Here is a 12,642-nt window from a genome sequence, read left to right as displayed (position 1 = left end):
GTTATATAATTTTAAGCACGAAATTAGATTATCAATAAGAAAAATATTAAGAAAAACAGATTATTCCCACCCTTTGTTCATCACCAATCACAACTCTCATAGATGTCGTTCGATCATTCTGAAACATGCACATGGATCATTGATGACCGGAGAGTATATGTTGAAGAAAAAGATGATCAGCACAATTTTTTTTAGGATTAGGCCCGGCTTTCTGTAACATTTTGTTTGAAGAGTTATTCATTTGTTTATACATGAAATATTGGATCTAATAAACTGTATTTACCCTATTTTAATTTTATAATTTTTTTAGATTTTTCAATTACAATTTCTTTCTTTTATAAGAATTTTTAACATATATTTAATATTATATTTTATTAATTATTAAAATTATATAACTTATATTTATTTTAATTTTAAAATAAACTTAAAAAAAAAGACTACCTAAGTTGGTAGGTTACGTTTACGCACAAAAATCAAAGTTTTTATAAATTATTAAATAATATTTAAAATTATTATACAATAATTTTTTATAAGAAAAACTTTGTTATTTAAAAAATGATAAAATGGTTGGGTGAAGTGATAAGGTTGAATCGAAGCATTTGATTTAAATATCACAATATGTAAATTATACCATTATTTAATTATAATTGTTTTTAAAACATTTTTCTGTATAAATTCTTCCAGTATAATATAAAATTAAATAAAAATTAAAACCAAATAATATAAACAAAAAGCATGTAAAAACAGCACTACATCAATAAAAATATTAATCTTTTTAAGTCGTATTCCAACGATTTTAACTTGGTTTTAATTATCTCCTCAAATCTTTGTTGAATATTGGACAAAACCTTTATTTCATTCGAATAATTCCAAGAATCAAGAAAGCAAAAGAGATGGACGGTGGTTAGGGTTTAAGTTTCATTCCTGTAATCTTTTATTAATGGCAACCAAATAGGTGAACCCAATTCTTTGCTTCAAACCCTCTATTTCTCTACTAAACTTTTCTTCCTTTATCAATCTATTTTTACTTGAGATTCGATTTTAATTTTAGCACTATCTAAAGGTTACAGAAAATAAATTATGTTGACAAATTACTAAATATTGTGATATTTAAATTTGAGAAGTAGAACTATTCTTATCGTAATTAAACTAAAATTTTACAAATTTTAAAATTTAAAACTAAACATGAAAGTTTAATGGGTATAAATACTTTGTTTACATATAAAAGAATATAATAGCACTTATTTAATTTTTTTCATAATCAAATTGTTCCAAGCACAATAAATGAGTAGTATTTTGAAAAGGAAAACAAATATATGGTGTCGACCGCGCTTAATTAATTAGTAACTTTGGTTTTAATTTTTAATGAATAAATAAGTAAAACTAATTAATATTTATTCATGGCATCATGTATTGTTTCAATCTTTCTTGAGCGATGTTGTCTGATGGTTCTGTGAAAAATTGGCCGCTCACATCCTCTTTTCGTGCAGCTTTACCTTGGTACCTCTAGTTGCTGGGTTCTATTCCTCTAGAACCTACGCAAATGACAACTTCATTCAAGAATTTAAGTTACAGTTACGAGGATACTTTAAGTTTTTACGTTCATTATAATTCTAATAATAATGAATGCCATGAGGGATGAATTAGGATACTTTAAGCTGTTAAGTTCATTATGATTGTGATAATAATGAATGCTATGAGGGATGAATGTTGGAATTTATGAAAGGGGTACAAAGTTAAAAAATATATATTAAAAATTTCAGAAATTAAATAATCAACAGAAAATATAAAAAAATCTAAAATATAAGAGAATTTAAAATTTCTAGGGATGCGACCATACACTCTAAGTCCATCTCTGGATACTATTATGATAAATGTGGGTATCACGGTTCTACAATAACGATTTCAAATAACACTTTTACCTTGATATAATTGTTAGAACCATACCATAATAAATATGAAAAATAACTATAATCTAATCATGTCAAATCATCAAAAATAAAAAGAGTAGAAGTGGAAGCATACATGAATTAATTGATGGGTTGAAATCATTGAATCTTTCTTTGGTTGTGATCTTCCAAGAAGATAGAGTTCTCTTGAGTATAAACTCTTTTACGGGAATAAGAGTAAATACGAGATTAATCTATTTCTTGGGGGCCATAACCCCTTTATATAGTTGATTTAAATATTAGTTATTGTTTGTACTTATAACTTTGCCCATTATAGAATTATAAATACAACTTTAATAGTATCTACAATTTTATTTCTATGACACTTATAATACCTTGCTTTTATAACATAATTGGTCACTTAATTTATGTCATGTTTTATGATAACAATATACATAATATGTACCCATAATTATGGATATTAATCCAACAATCTCCCTCTTAGGCAACATATGTTTCCTGATAAATGTATAATCTTATGAGCTCAAGATTTGTTATTATGTAATAGATATTCTATAACAATCTCTTCATCATCTATATCCATATAGGATCAAAGCAACCTTAAATGATATTACACCCACATGAGTAGTGTACTCATGAAAGACTTTGGGTGACAGTTCCTTAGTAAGCGTGCAATCATGAGTTTGTACCAATATGGTCTATAAACATATAATTACTCTTAATTTTCTTTAACAACTAGAAACATAATGTTTATTTGCTTAGAATTAAGGTGTTTCTATTGTATATAGAATAAAGGACTACAACTTAGTTGTCACAAAATAACTCAAGTGATATTTCTTATCAATCCATAATTAGCAGTTCATGTGACAAAATTGTGCATCCATATTCCAATAAATCGGAGTTCATAAACTTGATGATCTCTTACTTATTAGACCTTCGATATGTGACCATGTAATATTTTTTGTTCTTAAATGTATCGTATGAATCAACTTCTCTGCTATCCAACGAGCCATACCTAAATTGCTTAAATAAATGTTTAACATCTTAAAATCATATGCTATGTTTGAATGCATATAAACCTGAGTATATTTATGAAATTCTTTATTTATTTTGAAGTACAAGGAACATTTATGAGTTTTCTTAGTTTCAAAATCATCCTTAGGACACTGATCAAAACTAAACTTGTTTCCTTTAGCAATAAGATGTATTATTTGGTTTACTCCCACTGAACTTATAGTATATACAATTATGAACCAAATTCATATCAAAACCAAATGAGATAATCACTTGGAGAAATTTATTATACAATTAACATGAGTCATACTTAAACTCATAAATAGATTTCCCTAATTTGCATATCATTAATTTTGTATCATCAGACATGATTTTCTAATTGCACCTTATAAAACTTCTCATCAATGTTACATTTTGAAATCCAACTTATGTAACTCAAGATTAAATATTAGAAACAAGTATCATAATTATCATGAAAGAGTCTTCCAATGAAATCAAAGAGAAAGTCTCTATAAAATTAATACATTCTTTATGAGTATATTCTTCAGATACAAGACATGCCTTATACCTATCAACATCACCTTTGCATCCATTTTGATTTTAAATATTCATTTGTAATCAATTAGTTTTGCATCTTCAGGTAATGAGACAAATTCTTAAACTTTATTATTTTGTATAGAATTTATACTCTTATTTCATGACATTAATCCACTTATGAGAGTCAAAACTTTTACAACATGACGAAAGTTGATTAAATCATCCTCCATAATTTCAATGACATCCTTAGTTCTTGATGAAATACAACATAATAATATAAATATTATTTCTCTCATCTTGTGGATCATTTTAATGACACTTGTTCTCAGAGGTTGTTGAGTTTGTTCTTCTAAAATAATTTCTCATCTTAAATGGAGAGCTATTCAAAATAACCTTATTGAGATCCTAGATTCACTTCTTGATTAATGACATGTATGAACACATAAATATCATCAAAAGTGATAATAGGAATTGAGTTATAATGTAATTCCTCCTCAGAATCAATTTCTCAGACCTTATTTCTCCCTCCAAAATCAACATACTAAAAAATAATGTTATAGATCTCATCTTAAAAATATTCATATTATGAGATCATAAAACTTGTAACCCCTAAATCATGCATAATAACCAATGTAGTTGCTTATAATTTTAGATTTTAATTTCTCCTCATATGTTTTAACTTATTACAAAAGAGAACATGCCTTTGTAATTTATTTTTCTCTTTTGAGTTGGACCCTTAACAACTACATTCTAGTTTTATTTTTGCATTTATCTTTATATAAACTTTTCAAGTGAGTACTTTCAAACTTATTATGTTTCAAAATTTTTTCCTCTTGCACAAAATGAAAAATGAGTTCATCTAAAGTTCATTTCTCCCTTTTAGTTTATTAAACTATAGGAAGCGATACTGAAATCACAAGAACAAGTAATTCTTCAGAAGAACTCAATCTTAATTGTCTTAAGTCTTGAAGCAATATGAACATTTCCATAACGCACTCTCTCATATTTCCTTAACTCTTATACTTTATAGACGTCAAATAAGTAAAAATGATGTCATTTAAACCTTAATATTTTTAGGAAAATATTTCTCAATTTCATCAAGGAAACCATTAGCCTTAGTAATCTTTTCATATTATGTGCCCCTAAAGACTTCTAAAATGTTGTGTTTAATGACCACTAGACTCATGCAATTTGAACAAATTTCACCTCTCAAAATCCTTTATACCAATGAAGGATGTGTCCCCTATGATAGGTGGAAATTGTTCTTTCATTAGTGCAATCTCTATGTTCATACAACTAAAGCCTAATGTAAGTGCATTTTCTCATTTTTTGAGATTTGTTTTCTTAAACATGAGTAGGCAATGCATAATAGCATATATTATGGTAGCAATAAATAAATAATTAGTTGAATACAGAGCAAAACATAAATAAAATTGAAGCTCACATGTTAATTAAACAAATAAATTAAAAAATAATGGCTAATTCTCATCAGAAAATACCAAATACTACATCAATATCAAGTAAATAGACAATAATATTAATAGTAAATAATACTCTTGTTGTAGTAATCAAACATTGACAATAGACTAATCTTCGGGCTAATGTAATGCTCACATATAATACCTTATAATTGTCACATATTATCACCACATGTGTCGCTTGAAATCCGACCAAATATTAACTTTCCTTTGAGCCCATTATAAACATATGAATCACAATAAACACATAATCATCTTGATATTCTAAATAAATTAGTCTACACAAAAGATGCCACTTTGACAACATTGTTTTTCAACAAATCTACTAAAATATCAAACTTAACAAAAATATGAATTAATTTGTTTCAAAATATACTAATAACCAACAATCAAAACTTGAAAAATTGAATATATACATATATTATATTAATAATATAAATAAAACCATATAAATATTGTCAACCAATCAATTTCTCTTAATTTTATTGAAAGATTAATTTTTTTATCTTTCAATAAAATTAAAAGATAATCAAAATAATAATAAATTTGAATACAATGAAACCTTATCTCAAGATATCAAATATTCCATTAATATTTTATCTTTAGACAAAATATTCATCTTAATTTATATATGATGTGGTAATCAAACACTGATAATAAGAACATGTCAAGCAAGATCTTCCTTTGGGTTGATTTGGTATTCACACCAAACCAAATGATTATCACATGCTTATTACTAATGTTGTACATGTTATTATGTCAAATATTAATTTTTCTTTATGCTGATCAATACTAACATATCCTAAGTTACATGTACATAACATGTATAAAATATTTTCCATAACTGAGGTCACTTTAACGACTTATTGATTGAATTAACTCGTCTCAAAATAAATATTAGTATTCAAATTTAATATTTTTGTATAACAATCAAAGGTCAAAACTAATTTTTATTGCACTATAATATTCAAAATAACCCAAAATAAGGTTACCTAAATAGTGCCACCAGGAAAAAAAAACTCAAGTCTTTGATTGTTTATGAAGAATTCCTTTAAAAAACAATCAATTCATAACTTCATAAATTATGAAAAACAAACCGAATTCAAAACAATCAACATTTAACCAAAAGTCAAGATCAAAGGTACTAATGAATTAAATCTTTAATCAAACTGTCTCAAATATATCAATACCAAATGTATATTCTATCTATAACAATCAAAAATCAAAACTGAATTTTCTAATCGCATCATGATTTCCGAAGTAACCCAAGGTTATCTAAACGATGTTATTAGAAACCGAAAACCTAAATATTTGATTATTCCCAAAAAAATTCTTAATCAGGGATTCACCAAATTAAACCAAAATGTATGATACAAGAAACCAAAATCAAATTGAATATATATCCTAATCCCATTAATAATATATATTTCCAAACTTATAAATAAAAACAATGTGACCACCTGAATTTTTTGTTTATGACGAGAATAGAGATTTAGAAGAACCAAAAGTTATTATTACCCCAAACACAAAACAACAATGATAATGACTAAATAAATAACAAAAAAACCTTTACAGGAAAGAATATTAAATATTTTCGGTTTAACGCACATCTAAAATTGAAGGATTGTCAATTCAAAAGAAAATGTGTTTTGTAGAATTATTCAACCATAAACTTTGTAATTCAAATATAGAATTCCTTTAGGCACAAATAGTAATGCATAAATCCTTAGCCGCACTTACATGAAAACTTAGTTCCAAAGTTATCAAACGAAAACTATAATATGCAATCCATAGAATTAAATATGAAAAAAACACTCTCATCTGCATCATTGAAAGAAATAAATTCTTCCATTGAATTTAACGAATTAATCAAAGAAATCATTGATAATATCATGGTGGATAAGACACCCAAATTTGGGCAAATTAGGCAGTTATATGATCAATCTCATAAATATTTTTCAGATTATTAATAAATTTTAATGATTCCACATGATCTGGCAATGATGTCACTGGTTTGAACCATAGCATAATAAATATGAAAAACTGTAATATCTCAAAATCAGGGTCAGTGACTAAATTACAAATTTTGAAAATTATGTGCTCGATTTCAAAACAAGTTAAAAGTTTAATGACTTAAATATGAATATTTTAGTATTAGATTAGATAGTAATTATGGAAAGTTTGAAGGGTATAATGGTAATTTGATAAGAAAGTTTTTATTTTCCCTTCATATAGGATGATAAACGTGGGAAATGAGGAAAAAAATGAAAGAATAGTCTGGAGAGTGGGTTCTCTTCTTCTCCATCGACATCGTGGCCATATGCTCCAAACAAAGGTGAGTTTTCCAGATAGTTAATTTCTTGCTGAATGTTTGAGTTGGTTATGATTATTAGAGTATACTTAAGCTTAAAGAAAGCTTAAGTCAAATTTAAATCAAAAGATGACAGAGTTAGGAGAGATTAAGTAAAAGGAGTTTTTAAGTGAATTATTGAGATAAAAGGAGTTAATAGATTTCGAGGTTGAATTTGACTTGTCAAGGGTTTAATTAAAATGTTAGAAGCAATAAAATTGAATTTGGAACATGTTATTCTTGAATTACATATGGGGGATAGTATTGTGAGGTTAAAGATGTGATAAAAGAGTATAAGTAAGTTTAAGCATGTGTATGTAAGTTAAGAATATAAAAGGGAATGATATATGAAGCGTTTGAGCTGAAATGAAGTAATTTTTGAGAAAAAAAAAATTTGATTTCTGGGTTACGGGTATCAGTACCCATTCAACAGGTATCTATACCCTCTCAAATGAAAAATTTCAAAATACAATGTGGGTACTGATACCCTAAGGAGGGTATCGATACCCCCTAAAAGAAAAAGTGAATATTGGTTTATTAAGTTTGTTTAAGTTGTTAGTATCGAATTACAAGGTGTAGGTATCTAATAATTGCCTTAAAATGTGTAATTATGTAGATACAGAGCTTAAACGAGTTCTGGAACCATTGACAAGTAAGATCGATCAGGGGAAAAGATAAGAGATCGATATTGACTAGTGAGGCCAGGTGAGTGCATATTAGTGATGTATGATGAATGGAAACAAGACTCGCGATGAGTCTATTTCCTATGGTAGTATGCATGAAATCATGAGCATGATCATGGGTGTAAGATGTGTAACACCCCAATTTAGGGGCTAAATTTTAGAAATTTTAAAGTGGTGAATTTAATTGGTATTTTGAAAGAAATTGTGGATTAAATTGTAAAATTTCAAAGTTGGCATACCATTTTAAGAAGTACAGGAAATTCAGTGGCTAAACTCATGATTTGACCAATTTTCTTTTGGGATGAATTATAACACCCATTCTCGTATGTTTTCCTGCAGAAAAACATCAGTTTCTCTCCTCCGGTCAACCCACTTTCAACTCCGATCTACTCGCCGTCCGACCTCCAATCGACGAACCAAAACCACCATCGTGTTCGTTGTCAATCGAAGAACAAAACCCTTTAAACTTTTCATCGTGAATTGTCGTCGTTTGTCGTTAATTTCAGTCGGAAGTACCGTCGGTAATAAATCGATTTCAATTGGTTTTTCATCAATTCACGACGATCCGATCATCCGTTTACGACACCTCCTGCACCATCATGTTCCTTGTGCCATTCCGAGTCTGCCGGTGTTCTCCTTGTCTCCGTCGGCGGCGGCGCGTGAGGAGGTGAAGCGGTCAAAGTTTTTGACGTTTCGGAATCGAGCTATCCGCCTTTCAAAATTGTGAACCGAGCTTGGTAAGTGTCTCAGAATGCCTTAAAATAATTTTTAGAAATTTTTCCTAGAATTTTCCGACACTGTATCATTGTTCACGCGCCACACACGCCACCCCCCGAGAGTGGACATCATCTGGGTGATAATTTAGTAATTAATTTTTGTTTGGGTGCTATTTGCGTAAAATTTGGGTGTTAGTTTGGTAAATATTTGCAGAATGTGGCTAATTTGGTAATTAATTTATGTTAGAATGATATTTGTGTAAACTGGTTGACTGTTGACCGTTGACAATAGTTGACCAAAACTTTGATCGGCTTTGACCGGGCACTAAACGACATTTGACTTTGACCGAGTATACCTCTCCTGATATTTTTCGACGTTCCAAATCCTATTCCACGGTCTGTTTTTCGAAATTCGGACCCAAAGGCCTCGAAATTTCCAGTCAAACCCGTTAACTTTGATTTTGACCGAAATTTCTAAATTTTTGAAAAGTCATATTTTATGCTTTCGATGTCCTGAATCCGAATCTAAAGTCCGTTTTGCCAAATTTTAACCCGGTAAGTTGCTTTTCACTGATTTATCATCGTATTCGATCCGTTTTTCATAATTAAGCTCTGTTTTTGATGTAATTTCTGTTGATATGGATCCGAGGAAATATTGAAAGATGATTTCAAGATCGAGGGCATTCGAATGGAATTTAATGGTCGATCACTATGGCACAAAAATCGAGGTAATACTTTACTACCTCTTTATGCTTTATGGAATTTGTTGATATTGGTAAATGCATGAATAAGATAATGTTGGTCACTTTTGTAGAGTTGATTAATTTCTAAACTCGATCTAGATGCGGTAAAAAGATTCAGTAATTGATTATGATTCAGATGAGTCTATTTCCTATGGTAGTATGCATGAAATCATGAGCATGATCATGGGTGTAAGATGAGTATATGTGATTTTTGTGATTATATGTATTACATGATTTGTATGTGTGCATGACTATATAATGGTGATACAAACCTATAGGATAAACACTATGGAAACTATGATATATGAGTTATAAAATGAAGAACTATAAAATCCCTATGAGAATGATTATAGGTGTTATATGAAACTGAATTAAATAAAAAGAGTAAACTAGTATTTAAATATGGTGAGATAAGTGATATAAGTCATACGTTATTGTAAAGGTTAGTGTAATAAATCATGTAAACTGGTAAAAGGGAAATGAGACAAGATAAGTAGCAATTACCTATAAGATTCAAATAAGATTATATGAATAAGTAGCGTAAACTATATAAGGGAGACTTAGATATTATACGATTTAAGCATGAAATGAACATAACATATAGTCAGGTGAAATTATTATTTGATATGAGTATATGAAAATGTTAGATAAGTAATATAGGAAGGTCGATATGTTAAATGAAACTATGATCTAAAACTGTTAGATGTTTAATATGATATGAATTATAGTACCAAAGTACTTGAAATCATATGAGGATGTTATAAGAATTAGAAATATAAAGTATATGGCATTAATGTATCAATTATAGGAAAAAGAGTACATGATGTTGTATAAATTATAGAAATTGGTGTAATGAAATTATATGAATAAGTGAAAGAGTAAAATAAGTTAAGTGACATTGACCTAAATTATATTATGAATTAGTGGTATAAGAATATGATATAAAATATGCAATAAGAATCTATGTGTTAAATGATAAATATGAACCTAGTAGAACAAGAGATAAGATATGTGACTATGAGTATTGAATACGTATCTATGTGATATGACCTATGAGATCATATGAAATATTATATGACTAAGTGATTATATGAAAAAGAATACAATTATATGTGATAAGTTCTGTGATATGTGAATCATATGAAAATGCTCTACGTGTAAGTGAACCATGTGTCTATGTGTATATGTGAATGTGTGATAACATAGATATTAATGCTCATGTTATGTGATATGAGAGCTAGAGGTATAGTTGGCATGCCAAGAGTCTAGGGTCTACGCGGTCCTTCGGGACATATATGTATCCTTTGGAACATCTATGAGGTCTTTTGAGACACATACTTGGTCCTTAGAATATGTATATTATTCTTAAGGAATTTTCATGTGGTCATTCGGGACATTTTATTTGGCACTTCGATGCAATTCTACGCGGCACTTTGGTGCAATTCTACGTGGCACTTCTGTGCATTTATACAAGTTGTGGTGACAACATTAGTGCACAACCTCTAGAGACTCACATATCTATAGTTCTCACATATGTACTTGGGCTAATCAAGAGACAATAACAAATATATGTTGTGATATGATAAATGTTATAGAAAGGACATGATGAGGTATGGGTATAGTATATGATTAAGAAGGTTAAGTATATGTGCTATGGGATTAAATGATAAGCGACTAATGATGATTTATATGTATGCATGCATTTCTTATTAAATAATCTGATATGATTTATATGATGATGTCTCTATTGCTTGGTTAATTGAATCATATGTTGATTAAAAGAATAGATATAAGAGGATATAATTATAAGATATAAATGATAAAAATATTGATAGTGGAATAAGGTTTGAGATGGAAATAATGTGTGATATGTATATGTGTATAGTACGTTATATATAATGTTATATTGTTTTGATGTGGAATCATAAGATGATATGTTCATGCATGTGTAAATAATTATAGTTCTTTTGTAATTTTAATGCCTCACTAAGTCATAGACTTAGCGTGTGATTGTTTCATACGTAGGTTACAGAACGAGAACAGAAGCTATGAGGAGCAGGACAGATCAGATTCTCCTTTCCAAAGATCAGATTAGAAATGTAGTTAAATAAATGTATTTTATTTTATGAAATGTAGTTGGCATGTAAGATAAAAGATTGGTGTCGGATACACTCTGATAAATTTTGTAAAACCATATGTTTGATACAATAGAAATTATTTGGTTTATTGAAAATGTCAAACTGAATTTTTATTATATTTTGTCAAAGTAAATGTTTTTAAAAGTCAATGTGACACCTCAGACTCGTATCCGGGTCAAGTACGGGTAGGGGGTGTTACATTTAATGGTATCAGAGCTAAGGTTTAGTCGATTCTAGGCTTAAACCGAAGTCAATTGAGGTTTAAAGATATGTATATGCCAACTCAAAGTTAAAATTTCTGATATGATAATGTAAGGAGTATGTTGTCTTGCTAATAGAATAAGATTTGTATAATATAGTATAAATTGATTATAGAAATTGTCGATGTGAATTGATATCAGACAAATCTGATGGTGATAGCAATTCACCTACCCTGGCCAGGCAGGATGAAGAGCAGAAACCACATAAAGTGTCTTATAAGATTAAAAGTTGATTTCAGAAGATTGAAATCATATTAGAATAGTAATAGAAGATCTTTATTGTTTTGAATCAGAAAAGCGATATGGATTAGTTTTGTTAGTACGTGGATAAGATAGAATATGGTGAACATGTGTCACCATAAGAACGTTAAAAAGATCAAATGGCGTGGTGAGTACTTATAGAAGAGCTCAAGAATAAGTGTATCAGTGACAAATGTATCATATATATGGAGATAGAGTTTATAAATTTGAAACAAAGGAATAGTATTATGTATAAGCAAGAGTGTGGATGTGATATTAGATATGATAAGGATTTGTATTCTAGATGGAAAAAGTTAGCGTTGGCTAACAAGAGTATGCGATGGAAATGTACAGGAAGTATAAGATTATAAGATATTGTCAGTTTAAGATAAACGAATATGAAGTGGATCTGGATACAAGCTAAGAATTGATAAAAAGAGTTTAAGAATGAGTATATCGATGATCCTTTTATAAGACAAAGGAAGTCAGAATGTTGAGTTTGAACAACAGAAATTACAGGATGTGTATGAGAATAAAGGTGAATTTGATAAGTTAAGTAAACTAATTTTGAGA

The sequence above is a fragment of the Hibiscus syriacus genome, unplaced genomic scaffold (assembly GCF_006381635.1).
Source record: "Hibiscus syriacus cultivar Baekdansim isolate YM2019G1 unplaced genomic scaffold, ASM638163v2 tig00000329_pilon, whole genome shotgun sequence".
Taxonomy (NCBI): Eukaryota; Viridiplantae; Streptophyta; class Magnoliopsida; order Malvales; family Malvaceae; genus Hibiscus; species Hibiscus syriacus.
Note: the sequence above shows the minus strand (reverse complement) of the source record.